General features: G+C 40.0%; 1 long non-coding RNA gene across 2 annotated transcripts in view; it reads right to left on the bottom strand.

Moving 5' to 3' along the window:
• The window catches only part of LOC139587754 (uncharacterized), a 110,957-nt gene that overhangs the window by 45,823 nt on the left and 45,111 nt on the right, over window positions 1-20,023 (bottom strand). For both annotated transcript variants that reach the window (XR_011678475.1, XR_011678476.1), the window contains one exon: window positions 5,508-5,613. This is a non-coding gene — a long non-coding RNA (uncharacterized lncRNA). The remainder of the gene's footprint in view (window positions 1-5,507; window positions 5,614-20,023) is intronic.

The raw sequence follows: 20,023 nt of genomic DNA, 5'->3' as shown, positions 1-20,023 counted from the left end.
GACTTTGTTAATTTGTTTGGCTGGTCATTTGGTTTTGCAGGAATAATCTTATTAGTCTACAAAACCTGGTGAGCAAATTGTAATTTTAATAATTTTCTCTTCCCATTGTTTTCCATTTGAAGCTCTTCCTGTGTTCTTATTTCACAGAAGGTGCTATGAAGGGGAACCATGTCTGTGGACACAGTGGCTCAGGCAGCTGAAGTTACTGAAGTATTTGTTAGCCCACCCCAAGGACATTTTGTGTTTCAGTATGTAACAGACTGATGATCCATGTTCTTCCTATCTTCTTTGGATTTCAGGGTTCCTCATGCACCTCTACCTCTCTCTTCCCATTACTTCTCTGTCCCATTCATCCCTCTTACCACTGGCAAGCAGAAACATCCCAGAACACATTGATCTCAGTTAGCTCCCAATTAGAATCAGGGCTCTACACAAAATAAACACTATCCAACACAGGACAGCAAAGTCAAAAGCACACGGTGTTTATCCAGCAAACAAAAAAACCCACCATAAGTGTTATAACAGGATTAGATTTTACAAACAGAGATGTACCTCCAGAGTAACACCCAGACTCAGTACCCCAGCACAACTCAGTCTTTAATGTGCTGAGGAGTTAAATGCATGCTCAAATGATTCATTAACTGGAACCCCTCAGGAGTTTTCCTGCTATTACCAAATATGCCCATGCTTAAAACTGATCTGGCTGCTAAGACTTAACTTCTTTTGAAGCACAGACCCTTTAGGTTACACTTATTTCACTCACAAGGCAACCTGGTCCTGAATTACTTAACTGTGCTATATCCACCACACTAACCTAATGCCTAAACACAAATTACATTTCAAAACTACAATCTTAAAATGATTTTCTAGTTTCACTGTCAGATTCATCTCCAACTAGCACGAGGTAGTTTGAAAACAAACAAAAACAAAGTGTCTCTTCACAACAGGTGTGTTATGCTGTAGGACTCCTTGCAAGGGAGGCTGCAAGGCTCAGAGGGAGGTCGGGCAAGTTTACAGAACAGAAATCACTTCAGTTGCTAATGAGAAATAAACTATGCCTGACTGCATGTTTCTCTGGGGTGGGGGAGCACCAAGAGATCACTTAGCTGAAATATGATCTACAATTTCCTTGTCCTTACACACTTCCTTAGGCATTTGGGATCAGACAGGGCTGAGGACAGGTGCCAGCCTGAGCAGCTGGACAGTCCTGCTGCAGGATGAGTCCCAGCACTAAGCTCAGATGTTCCAGCCCTTCCTGAAGGGAACTCTGACTCCATGCACACTGCTGTGGAGTGAATGATCAGCAATAATTAAACAAAATGCACAGTATTACACACTGAGGCTTAACCAAATCCTGTTTCAGCCCACTGGCTCAAATTGAGCAAAAAAGTTTCACGATTTTAAAATTTTAAGTTATCCATTTCTTCAGTTCCACCCAAACTAAATAGCTCCAGATATAGTTAAAGAATAACAGAGGGTTTGTGAATTTTTAATGCAGTTCACTTTTATATTCCAAATGAAATTTTATACTTCCAGCCAAATCAGAACTGCTCTACTGATCACCTCAAGTTCTACTGATCCATTACCAAGTTTAATAACTTTTAATTCAACCTGTCCACATGCACAGATGAGTCTGTAGTATTCTTAGCTAAATCACAGAGCAAAAATGATTGAATCTGTGACCAACACACATTTGCCTCTTCCCCACTCCTATCAGAATCAGATGTAAGAAGAAATTCCACCAGAAAAGTCTCTTTCAAGAGGCTGCCAACTGATTCTACAGATTCAGCTAAAGGGCAGAATTCAGTGCATTTCTCCAAACAGATTCTCCTCATCTCTCTGCAGAGGATACAAAGAACAAAATTAGAAAAGGGGCAGGGGTCATGGCTATGGTAACACAGCAACTCCACAGATTTGTACAGGCCTTGGTGAGCAGCCAAGGTCTTATTTTCATTTTTTAGGTGAGAACTTTAAGATACTGAATCTTGAAATGGATTATAATTTGGCCAACTGAAAATTCACCCAAACACACTTGGCAATCAATTCCACCAATTATAACCCATACACAGAGCCTTGGCTGCAGCCTAGCATGAAGGACATAGTTACTTAGAAACATGCTTTCAGTTTCAGGGATGAAAAGCAAATCTTAATTGAGAAAACTGTTGAATTGTTAGATTGAAGGTGAAAATTCTGCCTCTTGTCTTTATTTTAAGCAATCCAACAGTTTTCCTAAACTGCTGAAAAAAGCCCTGCATTGGTAACACTGAAAGGAGGCCAATGTGATTTAACCAGGTGAGACTGCCCTTGGAGTGTGTGCTCTGCACATACTGCTGCAGGCTCAGAGTCATCCTAACTGTAGTGTCTTTGTTTTTCTAGGTGTAGGGAGAGAAAAATCTAGCCCCTCTGAGGTCTGGGATCTAACCCATCTTTGTATCATTTCTAACACTGATTTTCCTGTGGCTTAAATCTATCCTCCCATTACGCACAGGAGGCTACTGGGATGTGTCCTGTGAACCCCTCCTTTTCCCTAGCAGACTCCTGCCTGATGATCTCATTCTCCACTCATATCTTCTCATCCCATCTGTAGGCCAATAAGTCATAAATCTGTCCCTTCTTTCATAGCTTGTCTCATTTAATCTCATCCTGTCTCACGTCTCTTCTTGGGTGTTTTGTTGTCAGTTATGAGTCACTATAACTCAGACTTAATTCATATCTGAAACTCTCTTCCCTCCCTCCTCACATTACTGTTCAATAAATGCTTCTTAGGTTCAATGAATGCCCTGCCTTCAGAAAAAAAAAATAGGGAAAAAAATCCTAAACTAATTCATGTTTTGAACATTATCAAGGAAACCAAACTTACAAACCACAATTTCTGGAACTTTAAAATTCCGAGAATTTTGCAAAGTTTTATAATTAGGAAAAGTTCCTTTTAAAGGAACATCATCTTCTAGAAATACTGACTGTGACAAAATACTGATTGCAAGCTTCTCAGGACCCAAAATTACACAAAATTTGTGAAATGGAAGCACTCCTTCTGTGAAAGCAGAACCAAATTAAAAGCTGTATCTCTCAAACACAGCATCACTTGTAGCTTTGCTATACCTGTAACTTATTTAGAAAATAGTCTATCAGGGTAGTGTTAGAAACATGAAGGGTTTGCAAAAAGCATTAAGTACGTTTTCTCCCCAAAGAAGGAAAAAAATTTCCAATTTAAAATAGCTTGTTAATCATAGTTACCCAAATCATATACAGTCTGAAATTTCTTAGAAAAAACCTGACTTTTAGAGTTTTCTTATTTTGAGGAACGATCACAGTCTGAAATTCAAAGTCTATTTTCCCCATAATGATGAGTTTTCAGAACATTAAGGAAGGTTAGTAATTCTCATATAAAATACTGGATGTTTGATTTGACCACCACCTTTGGGTACAGAATGAGTCCATAATTTCAGTTTATAGAATGTTCTCTACTATTCTTCCCATCTATTGTCAATAAAATTGGTGTAAGGCTTGTTTCTCCTGACTTTCATAACTTTGATAACTCTTGGGAATGAACTGCTTAACTGAGCAGTAAAACATTTTTTAATCTCAAGTGTACTTATTTTTAAAAGGGTTAAAATTTAAATTATTTAGATACAATTAATCTTCTTACAAGAAAACAGTATCACTCTTCAGAGCTGAACAGAAACGTTTCCTAAGTTTACATTAGGAGATTCTGACAAGAGTTTCCTGTTCTTACAGAGAAAACTGTAGTTCTAAAGTGAGACTGAGGATGTTTCTGAAGGCTAATGAGCTGGCTCAAGGTTCTAAAACACTTGGTAGAAAAACGAGAATTTTCACCATTGACTTTACTTTTTTGGGACACCATGGCAAGCAACCACTTGCATTGGAGGTCCAATGCTGAAGAAAAAGAGGTAAAAAAAAGTGAAAAAAAAAAAAAAAAGAAAAATACTGAAAGGGAAAGTACTAATAATACAAAATACTTGAATACTATACCATCATTAACTGATCCCATGTGTTACATCTGCATTATGTGCAGCAGAACTGGTACTCTGGGATTTACTATCAATTTCTCATATAACTTATCTGAGGTTCTCTTAAATGAAGCAAACTGCATGAAGTCCCAGAAGCAGTTTGGTAGCAGAATCTGAAAGTGTACAAGCAGTGTCTATGAACACACTGCCAAGACCATGGGAATGGACACATAAAAAATACCAATGTGAATAAATATCTGGAAGCTGATAGAGTGTGTAACTCAGGAATTAAAATAATACCCACAGTAACTTTGCTGTTTACTTGCATCTGCTTTTTAGACAGTCACATATGACATAGCATTCAACAAGAATGATTTTTCACATATCAGTGATATAACCATTAAATATATACCCTTAGGAAATACCTCTGCTTTTGTGGGTTTGTTTAAAATACTTCATTATGAACAATAGTTAATTATAACAACTTAATCATTGCAATGAGATAACATAAGACTGCAATGACTGTACAAATAAAATGTTTTCTCTGAATGCCCCTCGGTATTGGTGCACTTGGCAAGCCCAACTCTTACCTTTACTCCCATTAACTCTTACCTTTACTCCCATTACCTTTACTCCCATTAGCAGCTCATTTGCTTCCCCCAATTAATCAGCTACAAAGCTGTGTACAGCCAACCTCTGCACTTACACCATCATACGAACACATGTGTAATTACTTGCTGCCATTAAGTTGGCACTTTGCACATCCATAGCATGTATGTCACCACCTGCTCACACAGAGCATGGAGAAGGAATCATACAAGAATTCTCCCTGCTTCAGAGTCATGGAACATAGACTCAACAGAGCTGTGCTACTTTCTCCTGTATGTATTCATAAATCAAAAATCTATTTTCCTATTATCTAGAAAATTCAACTGGAAAGTCTCATTTCTGCCCTGAGAAGAACTGTAAAAGCCTTATTTTCTTTCAGCTGTATACAGGACATATACACAACCTAAAACTCACAAAAATCCTTGAGGCCTGGCAAGTGACACAGGACCTCTGGCACCTCTGGGATTCTAAAATTAATTTCTTCCTCACTGTAGGCCTAGCCCAGGACCTAATTCCTGAGGTCACCAGGAGTGTCACAGTGCCTTAGCCCATCAGCAGAGGAGGGGCTGTTCATTCTGCTCCAGTGGAAGTCAGAGAGAGAAGGATCCTCTTTCTCCACCACTTCTCAGGTGGCCATCAGTACACTGGGCAGTAACAGATGGTAAAATCTGACCTGGCTAACAGATGTGATGGACAGCAGCATCAATGTGTGTTGAACTTGGAGCTGCAACTCTACCTTTACAAACCTGGCTCCATCTTTAAGTTGAATGGGGGCATTCTGATTAAATAACTTTCATCTTTCACATGACTTTTTGTTTATTTATATATTTTTCTCACCCACTTTGTGTCAGTTAACAAGCACAAGAACTGCAGAGCATACCATGTGTGTGCACCAGTTACTGGTGTAGGATATGAAAGTGCAAATACCTGAATACCTTGCAGATCAGTCTCCACTGGTTCCCCTTTGTGTGTTCTGAGTTCATTTTGTCAGATTACTTCTTTTTCTTTTTAGGGGCAGCCTGAGACAGATATGCTGGAAGAGCAGAAGAAAAAGTCATCTGAGTATGAATTTAGTCAGAAAACACAGAGTAAACAGAGCAAAAGTCAAAACATCATTATTAAAGTACTGTTACCCCCTACAGTCTATTTGACTGATAAATGCAACATACCATGCAGAACAGGTAAACAAGCAACAGCAAACAAACCATGTCATTTCACAGGAAAGGATGGAAAACATTTGCACTGCTACTTCAGCAATTGTTTTGAACCTCCTGGACTGAACCACCCTCAAAGACTACTGGCAGTGCTTGAAGCTTTGCTGGATTTAGTGGCTACTTTGCCAACCCTTCTCCTGCTCCCCTTCTTCAGTGGAACCAGAAACCTGTTTTAGCTGGGGTACAATATCTGCATACACAGACACCTCACTGGCTGTTAGGTCACTGGCCAACTCACCTGGAGTGTGCACATTATAGGAAAGCCACAATCCAAACCTAACAAAAACTTTCCATCTCTTGGTTACTCAGGAACTGGGGACAAATGATTTGTCATCAAGACCATATCACCTGCCACAAAAACTGGCATAAGCTTGCATTGAGTAAAGTGATGCTGCAACATTCCATACAAGCAGAGAATTAGGGAAAATGCCCTGGGAAATTCTTCTCAATTCATCAGAATGAACACCAGAGAATTGTTTTCTCTTGAGGCCAGTAAGAAAATGTGTGTTCCACCTTTGTGGAAGAGTCAGTTAACTGATTTTAACACGAAGATGAATCAACCTAAGTACACATATATTGCAACTTCACATAGAGCTGGGTGAGAAGAGAAATGTTACAGAATGCCCAGAGTATACTTCATTTCTCCTGTGCTGGTATATTCCTTGATTCTGCTCATCTTTCAAAACTCCAGTCAGCCCCACCAACCAGACACTGCCATGGGCCATATCAGGCACAAGTCCAAGTCTCCTCCAAGCCCTGGTTCTCCCAGTCTCTGCCTCTCCTTACCATTCTGTCCTGATGACTGCATGGCAGATTGATGTGTCACCTCATTACAGGTCAGACAGCAGCACAGAGGTCTAATTAAAATCCAGATCCAGTAGCAAAAGAAGACCCACACGCTTGTTCCCAGTTTCAAACACTTCTGTTTGCTAGGTTTTTGCCTTTCTCTGAACATAAGGCTCTACACATGCATTTCAAACAGGTTCAAAAATGCATTTACTCTGCACGTAAAGTACTTTCCATAAAGGTATTCTTTCATTAAATATCGCTGAGCTTGGGTCTCTTATGAATATTGATGCAAGCCTGAGATTTTTGAAACTCAGGGCAATTTGATTTTAGAAGATATAATCTTCCCTAACAGCAATTTCTAAAGATTTTGGGTCCCTCTGAAGACTGCTGAACCTGATCACCCAAAATCACCCATTGTTTTAAAACATTAAGGCAAGGTATACTGTGAAAAAGGGACAGAGTGGCCACTATTTGGATGAGATGAAATGATTTACACATCAGTAACATCCCATGGAGCTCAAAACCATGTCTCTTCCTGGTAGGCAAATTCTGCCAGTAGCTGCAAGTATATAATCTCCCTATAGAAAACTGTAAGGCTAGAGTGGAAAATTATAGATAAAGTAAACTGTGCACTGAGTAACTGCAGGGAGTCTAAAGTTGAAGATCTAATAATTAAGTCTTACCTCTATCAAGGTGCAACAAGAATAAGCTGAGAAATGCAAGTATGCCAGACAAGGCCCCAGGCTCTCCACAGCTGCAGAGACACCTCATTGTTCTGGAGAATTTTAAGGCTGATCTCATGTGGAGGGAACATGAGACATTTCTTTTTGCTGCTGTGCTGCTGAGGCAGGTGTCTGGAAGGTACTTTTACCCATACACTCCCCTTCACACACAGCCCAGTGCTGGCTTTCCCTTTTCAGGGCTGCTCAGGCACAGTGAGCAGCAGGTGCACAGGGAACAGATCTGGGGCAGCCACTTCTGCTGGTTTGTGGCAGGGAAAGCCCAGGGAAAAAACTCTCTTTACACAAAGAGATGTCTTCCTTGGAGTTCTTTCATTTCAAGCTCTGCTTTGCACAAGCAACTATTCTAGATTTATGATTTACTGGTGATTATTACACACTCAAACAGCGGCTGACACTTCACCCTGCAGATTGAAGGGAATACACAGGACAAGAGGATGGTCACTCCTTCCCCATGCTCTAACACACACTCAGACAAAGCACTACCAGGCTGGAGGGCAGTTGCACACTTCTTCCTCTGGACTCTTCCTCTGGATTTCTCTGGATGTGAGAGTGCCTGAGTAACAAGTTTATGGGACTCTTCCTCTAAACCCAAATACCCAAATGTGCAAATGATATGGCACCAAGTTCTTTCATTTCACATTTACATGGTACTATGGACTCTCAGTTTTCTCCTGCTCTGACAGGAACTGCATCATGGGTTGCTTACTAATTCCCACTGAAAGCAAGTGGAATGCTCTCACTGGCTTCAAGGAGAGCCAGAATGGCTTTTGTGTTATTTTAAAGTATAGCAAATGATATCCATGTCCTCGGGCAGCACAGAATACTGTACTTGGTACATAAAAACTGTTTGACTAAGAGAAAGGACCCAAAATTTCCCTTTTATTGCTTCAAGCCTTTTCAATGGCCATGGCCCTCCAGGCAGCTGCAGTACTTTAACAGAGCAGTGGAGGAAGAAAAACTGGAAGACACATAACTGAAATATGAGTAAATTACCTAATCTGCAACACAGATCTGTAGCAAGCCTGGTTTCACTGCCAGTGAAGTCCAAGATAAGTTTCATCTTCACAGCAAACAGTAGAACATTTTTACTCAGTAAAAATTTTTTTACTCATTTTTACTCATGAAAAAGCATGAGCACTTTACAAGTTCATATATTTAAAACGTGTTGCCCGTAATAGGGTCAAGTGAACGTTTATGCCACATGATTTTTCCTCCCGAGTTTCCTAAAGCTCTCACAAAGCCCAGAGCCTTCTTTTTGCATTTTCTGAGAGAGACAAAACAGTGTGAGAAGTCTGGGTTGCCCTACACCTTCCTTTTTCAAGCAGAAAAAAATGTGTCATTCTTACTTCAAGATTAAGTTTTATTACCTGGAATATTGTTGTGGCTTCCAAGTCTAATTTAATTCACTCCAACATCAACTGACAAAGCAAAATCTGACCTTTCCTTACACAGCCTGCAAAAAAGTATCCCTGGTAGGCTGAAGCTCACAGACAGGAACAAATACCTTTATCTGTTACAGGGTTTGCACAAACACAGTCTTTGCAGCCTGCAGTGCCCACCTGGTAATTCTGAAAATCTAAGCCCTGCACGGTACCACTGCTATTTGTACCACAATATTTGCTATTTGACTGGGGGATGAGATCCACGAAGAATACCACTTAAAAAGAAATTCTGACCCATAAAGTCACTATCCTACTCCATAGGTGTTTTCTCTGCCAAATGCAACTGGTCCAAGTCTGTCATCATGTGTCCCATCTGCCTTTCCAGTGACCCCGTACTGGTAAATCCTACGCAGGTAAATCCCCAAGGAGCTTGTTCCAGGAAGGGCCTCTAATGCTGCATGTGGAGAGGGCAGATGGGATTTGCAGCAAGCCACAGCTTGATCATCCTGAGAAAATGCCACTCCTTAGCCAGCCCCTCTCCTTTAACACATGTATGGATGGGGGGCCCAAAAAGCCCCTACAGCAAAGGAACAGCCCTGCCTGGCCTCACAGGAGCTTTAAAGGCTGTGAAACAATCAAATGCTACAAGAATAACATCCAAGAGTCACAGACACAGCCTTTGTTAGTGCTGAACGCAATGATGATGATGATTTGAAAAACTTTACATCAAGAATCTGACCGAAGGGATTTGGACCTGACTAGAGGGTTTAAGCTAGGAGATGCTCTTCACAGTAACCCAATCTAGCCCAATGAGACTGTCTATATGAAATCCGTATTTTTATTTTTATATCCACAGTGGAACTGCACCACCAAACATATTGACTTGAGCTGGCCACAAAGGAAAGTGCTGGCAAAAACGATTCTGAAATAATTTTAGTTACATAAAATGCCTGTGCTCCTCTGGCATGTTCCATCAAGAAACAGTTCACAAGGCTCTGCCTTGAAGCTTACACTTATTACTTACATGTACAGAAACCAGCACTTAGGATGAGCCATCTGTGTTTTAAATACAGGAACTGAGGCATGGAAAAACAATAATGTCCATCCTCTCCTAAAAAACAGCAAAAAATACTATCCAAAGTAAATAGATGATTTGTGAACTATTACACATTGGACTTTTATTTTCAGTTAGATGTTTCTTTCCTAATCCTTTTAGGACCAGAATATCATTAGTGCAATTGAAGACTATGTGCCTTTATTTCCACCTTCCCCTCAGAGCAAGGCCACACCAATCAGCATGTGTTCATCCTGCAAATCAGCCTCTGGGAGCAGTGTGCCTTCCTCAGCAGCTGGATGCTGGCTTCATCACTGAGCTCCACTCAGCTGCTCTGCTACTTGCCACTGAAATACAGCACGTCAATCACTTGCACTGCTCATGAGAATTAGCACAACACAGGTCTAATTAGAAACTAAACACTGTGTTATCTGCAACCATTTGGAGATGGAGTAAGCTGATCTGTGTTTTAGGAACCTTTCTTGCCACACAGTAGTTCGTGATAACACCCACCTCACAGCCCATTAGCAAATCCAAATATTATACTGTATAAATACTACTTTGCTCTTTTCCTTTTTACAGAAGCCCCAGGTCTCAGAAGCCTCCATTACTGAGCACATGTGCCTTGGTTATATTGGAACATTGTAGGAAATGGAAAGCAGCCCTGACTGTCCAAAAACAGCAAAATGAAAGCCAGTACACTGTATACTTTGGTCCTGTCTCTAGAGAAGCAGCCCCAACTAGCCTCCAGACATTTTACACTGCAATACCTATTGGCAGAACCAAAGAAACTCTACCCTGCATGACACTGCATGGACTGTGAGTCTGTCTGCATTGGGCTGATCCCTTTCGCTGGCTCTTTCCTGGAGAAAACAATGTAACCCACTATAAATCCAGACAACACTACTTCAAGCTTCAACCTGGAATCCAAACATGAGCAGGGGGAAACCTGGCAAAGAGCTGGAGGCAGAGATGTGCGTGTTTAACACAAGAGAAGGACGTGAAGGGATATGCAGCTGTTTCACTGCACAGGGTTTCTCCAAGGGGAATTGGAGAGCACAGATGTAGCCCATGTTCTCATTTCTAGCTGAGATAAACATTTACAAGCCATTCATTTTAAACAGGAAGGCATAACATTAGGACACGACCTTTCCTTCAGTGTGAAGGCAAGCCACCCCAGCTCACTGCACTGCAGACATCCACGAGAGATCCATACCGTTCCACTGCTCTGTTATTACAGGTGGGCTGGATTTTAGATTCAATGAGGAAGGTGCAATTTTATGGCTCTGTGGAAAAATCTCTGAAATGCTGGCGGCTGGATGTCTAATGATGCCAGACTGGTGCTGCAAAACATCACACGCAGATAAAGCGCTGAAGAAAACGTCTGTGTGCCAATGAACGAGCATGTAGGCAAATAATTCTAAACTGTACATGCAGATTTGGTGTCATTACACTACTATTACAGATGCCTATCCTGCTTTTCTTCTTTTAAAAGGGTGCAATTCTGATGCTTTATCATTAGCTTTCTAGCTGGAAGCCAATAGAACTTGAAAGACTGCAACAAAAGACACTGGAAGATTAATTTACAGAGAAAATCTGCAGATTTTGAAAAGCCACAATCTAATTGTAGCTTGAAAGATGAAACACAGTTCTTGTTTGTATCCCATCCATGCTTCCCATATAGATATAGATGTGCAGACAATTTTTTGCTGTGGGAAACTACCAGATATTGCTTTGTTTTAACTGGCAAGTAGATACAGCAATTTCTTATAAAAATTGAAGTAGGTCAAAGACTGAAAGGTGGTAAGTTTGGGCTTTTGTATCCCAGCCTGAGACACTTTAATAGGTGGATCTCTTGCACAAAGCTGAATGCTTCAAAACCTTTGAAAGGGCTATCAGCCAGTTTTCTAGATTAGCTCCTCAACACTGTCATTTCCAGAATGACCAGTGATTTTTAAACCTTGGCTTACAATCTTTAAAAAAATTCATAATATCCATGCAAGCCATGCTAGAATCTGGTAACTCTGCAGGGAAAAAAAACAAAAAAAACAAAAAAAAAAACCAAACAAAAATGTACAAATATATTAAAGCGTGTTGTGAAACTGGCTTCTCATCACTAAAGCCTTACATGGACCCTTAGCCTTAGCTTACAATTCCTTTCAAACAGGAGGAGACAGAGGAACCCCTCAAGATGTTTAGTTCAGGCTTAGAAAACAATTAATTTCAACACCAACTGCAGAGAACCAAAGCTCTGAAAGGTGCAATTCTGAAAGCTTGAGAACATTTTTTTTAAGAAGCACCAGACACAACCTTGACTTGGAAATATAAACTATACCCAACTGGAAAAGGTCTTTTGAGTTATTTAATAACCTGAAACAATTCTAATGCTGTATTTAATTTTTGAAAACTGCAAACACTCTAGTGAAAAGCAAGTACACTACTTCTGGTGAGACAGATATGCTGTGCTTTGTGAGGTTCTAACATTTTCAGATAGGCCACTCACACAAACACGATTTTTACTAGAAAGTTTTTTTCCATTCTGGAATACTTTTATTGCCATTGGGTTTTCCTCAATAATAACATGTGTAAAACAAATATTTCCTGTGACTCTAGGAACTGCTTCAGACAGTCTGAGACTGGAACTGCAATCCATATCCATAAGACACTCCACTGATATCTTGGATCTAAAAGCATAGATGAACTTGAAAATCAAAACTAGTGCTACTCTCTCATCAGATCAAAAGCAAATAATTAGGAACACGTTTTAGAGCACCTGGCTGGCACCTCATTGAAAAATGGGGTACAGATTTTTAACTTCAAACAAAAGTCAGTTTTGAACAATTCTAAGCAGGCACAGGAATTGCCTGGGAGCTTCTGCTGATTTTCAGTTGACTTCCAACTGAGAACATGCAAGAAGTGAAATGACCAGGCCTGCCATGTCCTACCCATGAACTTTTGAAGAGAGCATATTTTTATACACAGTTCTAGTAAGGGAAAAACAAAAGACAAAAATCCAAATTTAAAGCAATACTCAACTGCTGGGAACCTATTTGTAAGCATTATGTCAGCAATTATATCAGCTTTAACTTATGATTAAAAATTCAGGAAAAAGTAAGATGAAAAGAAGGAAAGAAAGATGATTGAAAACACATAAAACTCACAAATTTTTCCTTACTTAATTAAAATATGGTGCTGGGTGGCATTGCCAAGCTCTGCAGTGGCTCTGGCATATCTGATTTTGCTGGAAAATTCTGATTTCAGTTTTCTTTTGTGAAATTTACTGTTCCTGTTTCCTTTCTATGAGATTCCTTTTCTGTTTATATGCAGATGAGAATGATCTAACTTGAGATGGTTGGAATAATGAATAGAGCCCAGAGACAGTTAAAAAAGGGGGTGCCTCTTTAGTGCAGAAAACTAGTACAGTCCATCTGCAGTATAACAAATCATATAGGATCTTAGTGCAAGGTGTATAAAGCTGGATGTTCTTTTTGTTCTAGGCTGGCTTTCAGATTATGAACACTATGAAATCATTTTTCCTGAGAATTAGTTGCCATAGATGCAGGCCAGCCTGGTCAGGTGAAAAGAAGCACAGGGCAAAACTCAGAAATGAGAATTTCATTTAAGAGTCAAAATACATTAATAAAGCTATGACCTTTACAAAAAAATAAATGTTCATGCCTATATAATGTATATATGTATGTTTTAGATTGTCCAGTATTTCTGGTAATAACTGTGGTTATTGCACAGGGAACAATAATTTGTCCAAACCAAACCATAAATAATTAAGGTCAGGATTTTGACATCGGATCTGTGTGGGTGGATTTTTGCACCCCCGCGGATTCAATGGCAGGATCAAAGATGAGGAAAGCCAGAAATACACTCAGAATGTGAATATTGCTCAAGTCCATCACCTGGCATTTCCAGGGCAGGGAAGGGTCTGCTTTCACTGCCACCCTCCCATCTGAGGGCCTGGGACAGATATTTGCAGAGTAGCAAACGACGGCATTCTTGTCCCACCCTGCCCATAGCAGCCAATTCCTATCCCATCCACCTCTTCCAGTTACAAGTTAGAGCTAAGAAAATGAGCTGGTGCTTGGAGTTTCACCTCTCCTGACTATTCTAATAAAATAATTTTAGCCTAACCCCTCCTCTCTAGCCATATATCAAGCTTATATTATAGGCTTTATTTACTTATTTATTTTTACTTCCTAAAAATAGTGTTTATTTTTATTTCAGCTGTTCTGAAAGTAATCAGAGAAAAGCTACACGGATTGCTGGTGTTGATGGTGGGGGACAGATCTGCTGCTCCTGCTGAGGAAATTGTGGATGGCTGTCACACAAAAACTCACTCCATGTTATCAAATATCCTAGTTTCCCTTGATAAAAGAGAACTTGTTGCAGTAACATTTGGGAATCCTGACTTAAATCATCATCAAAATACAGCCCCCATTCACATGGAATAAAAGGGAAAATATTACAGCTGACATTAAGGACAGAATCAGCCCAAATGATGTTCCCCAGTTGCCTTAATTTGTGGGAGAAATTCAAAGCTTATCAAAAATTCAGCTAATTTCCATGGAAACAGGATTTTAACTTGTGAATCAAAACTGCACAAGGACAAAAATGCCAAACACAAATTATAGAAATATTTTTCCACATTGGGATTCTCAAAATAAGAGGCAAATAGTTAAACAGAATAGAAATAATGAATTCGCAAGGGGCTAATTCTTCATCGTCCACATTATCTTTTTTTGTATAGTGCATATCTACCTATAAATGCCTATGTTTGGAATATTTAATTAAATGCCATTAAAATACTGACATATTTTTATGGTTTTAATATCTCTAATAACTTAAAAGCAGAAAGTATGTGGAGAAGTCACATCAGCATTTAGTTCAGCATCTCACCACAGGCACAGGCCAGTCACAATCTGGACTTAAACTTTGCTTATACTCTGTTTATGGAAACAGCTAAATACATTTTTAGTGAGTATTCCAGTGGAAACATTATCAATAGCATTCTCTGCTTCAGAATTATCACTTCACCTGAATACCCACAAAAAAATGGACAATTATTCCCCTCAAACACATTGGGAGTATATGATTTCTCTAAGCAAACAAGGACCACTGTTGTACTTTTGTCTTTGCAGTAACTCAGGTTTTCGCAATAAATACTTGCAGTAACATTTAACACTGGCAATGACAAAGCTATGTAAAAACTAGATTATTTTATATTTTTCAGTTTTTCAGCAGAGGAGCTTTTACAGTCCTCTTTCAGTTTACAGAATTTTTCATAATCTGCAAAACAAACACAAAAGTGCAAATATCCAGTTCAGCCCAAGGATACAGAGCAGCATGTGGTGTTCTGCATTATACCAAAACTGCTGAATTTTTTAACATCTGACTGTCTAGGAAGAGCTTTTTCAGATCACACAACTCAGAGAAATTTAAAATTCACTATAAAGATTGTGCAGTGTTAAGGCTCTGACACAGCTCAGATTTTAAATTTATGAAAATGAGAGAAAAAGTTTAGCAACATTGTTTTTCAGCTCTTAAAATAGTGAACAGATTCCCTTCCAAACTGAAGAGTAGTAAAAAAAAAATTAACTTAATTAAAATTACTAGGAGTCCTTCCATTCCATCCTATGATAATTTTATCTCACATATATGTGGTGGTTTGTTAATTTCTTTTTTTCTTTGGAATATCTTTACTATTTCATCAGATCTTTAAAATGGTTTAATATTTATCCACAAATTTTTCAGTTTTATGCCCAAATTTCTTTTTTAATAAATATCATGCACTGCAGATATATGTTGAAATTCAGAAGAATACTTCAGAATTGTGTATTTGTTCTGCTGGGGTTTATTTATTTTTTCTACATAACTCTGTGTTTAAGAACCCTTCAATGTACTCCCAAAATAAAACAGCGATGTTACATGTAACTTTTTAAGTCAAGGAACCATGGTTTCCTAAAGATAGCTTCTAATGAAAGCCAGGGTTTTTTTTCCACCACCTTTACTGATGCAATTATATTTAATCACTGTTAAGAGTCAAGATTTTTAGCAGCTAGATGAAGTATACTGGATTAGCTTAATAGCCATATCTTTCTCAGACTTTTTAAAACCTGTTTTTCTTTCCATTGAAGCAGAGAGCGAGGGGATTGGAAACTTCCAGTGATTCTTTTGTAGACTAAAGTGGTTTAACTCTGCCTGCTCATATAAGAAGACAACTCTAATTCTCACGGGTCAAGAAAGAGAGCAAACAAAATCTACATTCCCTCTCTACATTAGCCAGAAGCACATATTGTCAGAAAAGAAACAGGACAGAAAACATTACCTGCTGTACCAAAATATACAGGCATAAAATAAAATCCTTCAGGAAATATGAGACTCAAATCTTTTCCAAGTTTTATGAAAAAGAGAGCCCATGCATTTAGAGCTAAACTGGATGAATCCATCACTTGACTCAATACCCCAAGGAAAATGTGGCACGTAGTATATTAAGTTAATAAAAAACAAACAAATGTACAGCTAATAAGTCTGAAAATTCAAAACTTAAGTTCCTCATTATAAAAGCCACAAGTGACTTTCTAAGCAGGACTACCCAAACCACTATGCTGAGTCCCTGGGGACAATCAGTTTTCCTTCTCATCTTCTTTGCTGCTTTTGTACTGATGTATAAAAGTTTAGTTGTCTGGGGCTCAACCACTTTCAGGCAGCTTTGAGCAGTCACCAGCCTGGTGATGAGATGACCATACGTGATGAAAGGACAAGGTTAACTCACAGTTTCAGAGTTAGTGTTGGTGTTTCATGTGCCACATGATGAATAACAACATGAGAGGCCTCTATTCTTCTGAAATATAATTGGCTTTTCTTTAGAGAACGGCGTAGAGAAACACAAAAAACCGGGGTAACATTCAGGTCACGCTCAGACAGATTGACTTGCTGGTGCCTCTTTCAAACCTTATCTTCCTCCTTCTCCTCTCTCGGAAATGCAAATGGATCCCCCCAACTTTCCTTTTGACAGTTGTGCTTTCCATGCAAACATTTGGTGGCTAACTAGAGACTGCTCACCCAGAGACCCCTAAAGGCTGGCTCTTTGATTCCATTTTCCTTCAGAATGCTGAGCTCCAGAACAGCCTGTTGCTTCGTCCACCTCACTGCCCTGTGGTTTCCTCCTGCCTCCCTGCCGAGGAGGGGAGAGTCTGCTCAGCCAGACACAGCACCACTGCCCACTGCTGAACTAAATCAATCCTTGTGGCTCCCTTCTACCAGTCCCAAATCTTACTTCACTTTTGTGCATTGCTCAGAGGTTCATCCCCCTCTTCCCTCTCTCCTGGACTCTGCTGTGTCCTGCAGAAGTGGCTGTTGTTTTGTTCCTTTTCCTGGATAGTTCAGCTGCTCTTATTCTTTGATTCATTCCTTCAGGGTTAGATGTTTTTTTTTTTTCCTCAGCAATTCTCCTGTAAACTGGAATCACATGTCCCACAAATGATCCTGTCTCTAATTAGGGGATCTTTTATGTCTCTAATGTACATGTGCATGCCAGAATTTTCCACCACACAATGCAAGCATCTATTCTCTTCTCTGCTTCTTGCTTTTGGGATTTAGAGAAAAGTATCCCTCTGCTATCTCCCGTACATTTTCCTCAAACATTTTTCCCAGCTGTTCTGGGGTTTGTGTATTCAGTTCCCAGCAATTTTATTTCATTCTTTCATTTTGTCTGGTGAAAGTGTAAGAAAGCTCTACCTTCATCTTGTCATTTTTATCCCCTTTGTCAGGCTCATACACAGACACAGCTCTTCCACATGGGCCCGAAATCTTGGTCCAGCAGTTTCACATTCTGAGGGCTCTGGTTCCTTGCAGGGGGTTACTCTGCCCTCTTCTAGGTGCCATTAATCAGATTTTTTTTTCTTTGTGGATCTCTCAGCCCACCTGATGGTAACCACGCTTCCATGCACACCAAGCTAGGTAAATAACATGAGGGCTCCACATTTTGCAGCAAACTTCATTATTCAGAGAGCTTTATTACCCATAACATGTGGATATCTCAGTCGGGTACAACAGTACAATATCCAGTATTTCAGACTATGCTCCTCTTCCTAAGTTCCAGTTGGGCTCCCACAGTCACTGTGACAGGAGCTTGCTCTCACATGTTTGGCAGACACTTCCAAATCTCCTCACCTCTGTCCTGCCCAAGTAGCAAAGTTCTTTTCCTAGACTTCCTTAACAGCCATCTTTAGGAAAACTACAACATTCTCTAATGGAAAGTGTCCTTCGAAGAAGTGATGGTGTCAGTCAGTCCCAACTGCAGATAAACATTCTTGCTTGAAAAATTCTGGAGGCAGTGCTTGTCCCTAACTAATCACCTGGCAGAACAACTTCTCTCTTCTGCAGCACAGCTCCTTGACTCCACAGCAGACACAACCTGTCTCTCCATTAGTTCATGCCTCTAAGAGCTTTAAGGTCCATAAGCTGAAGGGAAGTTATGTTTTAATCACATGCATAAGCTCTGGTAAATAGTCAGAGGCTGTGCTCTGGGAAGATGCTCAACCCCACAGGAGCAGAGCACCCCTTTTCCCTGATGCTAGGAGGGGGCTTGGAAGGTGGGAGCTCCTCCCTGTCCCAGGCTGAGAAGCTCCAGTGAGTCTCCAGCACAGATGCACCTGCCTGGGGCATCCTGGTGCTCCCTGATTCTTCACCCTCAGCTCAGGGCTGGAGGAGGCCAGAAAGGATTCCCAGGACAGGTGGCACATCCAGGTGGGTCCAGTGGGCTGCCACACCCACAGCTCATGGACACCAGCACAACAGGGCTACACTTCAAAGAAGTAAAAACTTGTTGAAAGTGCTTTATCAGAGCAAGTGGAAATTCTGAAAATGAGGATGTCAGAATTTAAACTGATTTGCGGGGTCACTGTACACTTCATTTGGCCACAAACACCACCAAGCCACACCACCAAGTGACACACCCAGGAGAGTAAAGTGCTGACATTCATTTTTTAAGAGCTGAGTTCTAAGATTTGGGACTGGCACAGGCCTTTCTTTTTGCAAATTCAATTTTAAGGCTCGATTTAATTGTTGCTAAAAATAAGGTAATAGAAGGGTTCCGGTCTTGCACTATAATGAACTGCAGGCTCAATTGTTTGAAGAAGGAAAATTGCATTGATGAGACTGGATCAAAGACAAACAAAAAAATCAGTTATTTCCTCTTGAGGGTAAAAAATTTGGGAGGCTCACACTTTTTCAAGCAGCCCTTACTGTGGTTTAGAGGCAGAGAGATATTGTAGTCAGATTTGATTTATTAACAAAACAAAAAGAAAAAAAAGAGAAGTGGGCGCATGAAGACTCCAGTGTCAGAGAAGACTCAAAGAAAACCAAATGTAGCAGTTCCTATTACAAAGTGGAACATGTTTCCAAGCTTGCTTTGTTTCAGAAATGAGCTGCAATGCAGACAAGGGAATGGCATTTGTAACAGCTACAACTGCCTGCCATCCCCGAGCAGGAAACCTCCTGCTAAACTTCAGAGGCACCACCATTTTTAATTCCTTGCCAACATACACACTTGTCACGACTGTTGGGATGCCAACCATTTCATGACAGAATACAAACAGCAAGAATTTTTAATCCAGGGAATGCTCAGAGCAAGTTCTGTCAGTCCCTGTGCCTCATTCCAGAGTCTGAAAATAATACATGGCACAGTCATTACAATTAAAACTACACACACTTAAAATTCTTTAGTCTTTCATGTCTTTTTTAAATGATTGTTTATTGTAGCCAGTTTACTAAATCTGAATCTTGTGGACACACTATTTCCTTGTTCAATAATACTGAAATTAAAAAAAATAAAAAAAGCAGAGAGGCCAGGTAATTGCTTGAATCCAGGCTGTATGAAAGCAGTTTTATAGATGCATGTCCTGATTACATCAACCAGATCAGGAGCCCTAAATGTGCCTGTGATTTGTGAAGCTCTTCCAAACACAGCTGAGTGGTCACATGGTATTGACTGATCATGTCAGGCTGCTAAACAAATCTGGAAATGGGAGAAAGATAGAGTGCACGTTCTTTAAACTACTATCCTAGAAGCAGTATTTGTAGTAGTGTTGCATGAACTTGTGAATTTCAGGCAGTCTGTGTGCCTGTGATCAACAGCTCCACATTCACACTGAAAACAACATGTCCTTAAAACTCACTTTTCAACAACAGTGTGCACTCTGGTGTTTTCACAGAGCAGAAGCAGTTCCCTCCCATAAAAAAAGAAAAA

This window comes from Agelaius tricolor, unplaced genomic scaffold (assembly GCF_023055355.1).
Source record: "Agelaius tricolor isolate 1412-34295 unplaced genomic scaffold, bAgeTri1.0.p SCAF_3, whole genome shotgun sequence".
NCBI lineage: Eukaryota > Metazoa > Chordata > Aves > Passeriformes > Icteridae > Agelaius > Agelaius tricolor.
Note: the sequence above shows the minus strand (reverse complement) of the source record. Positions and strands in the feature narration are given on the sequence as shown.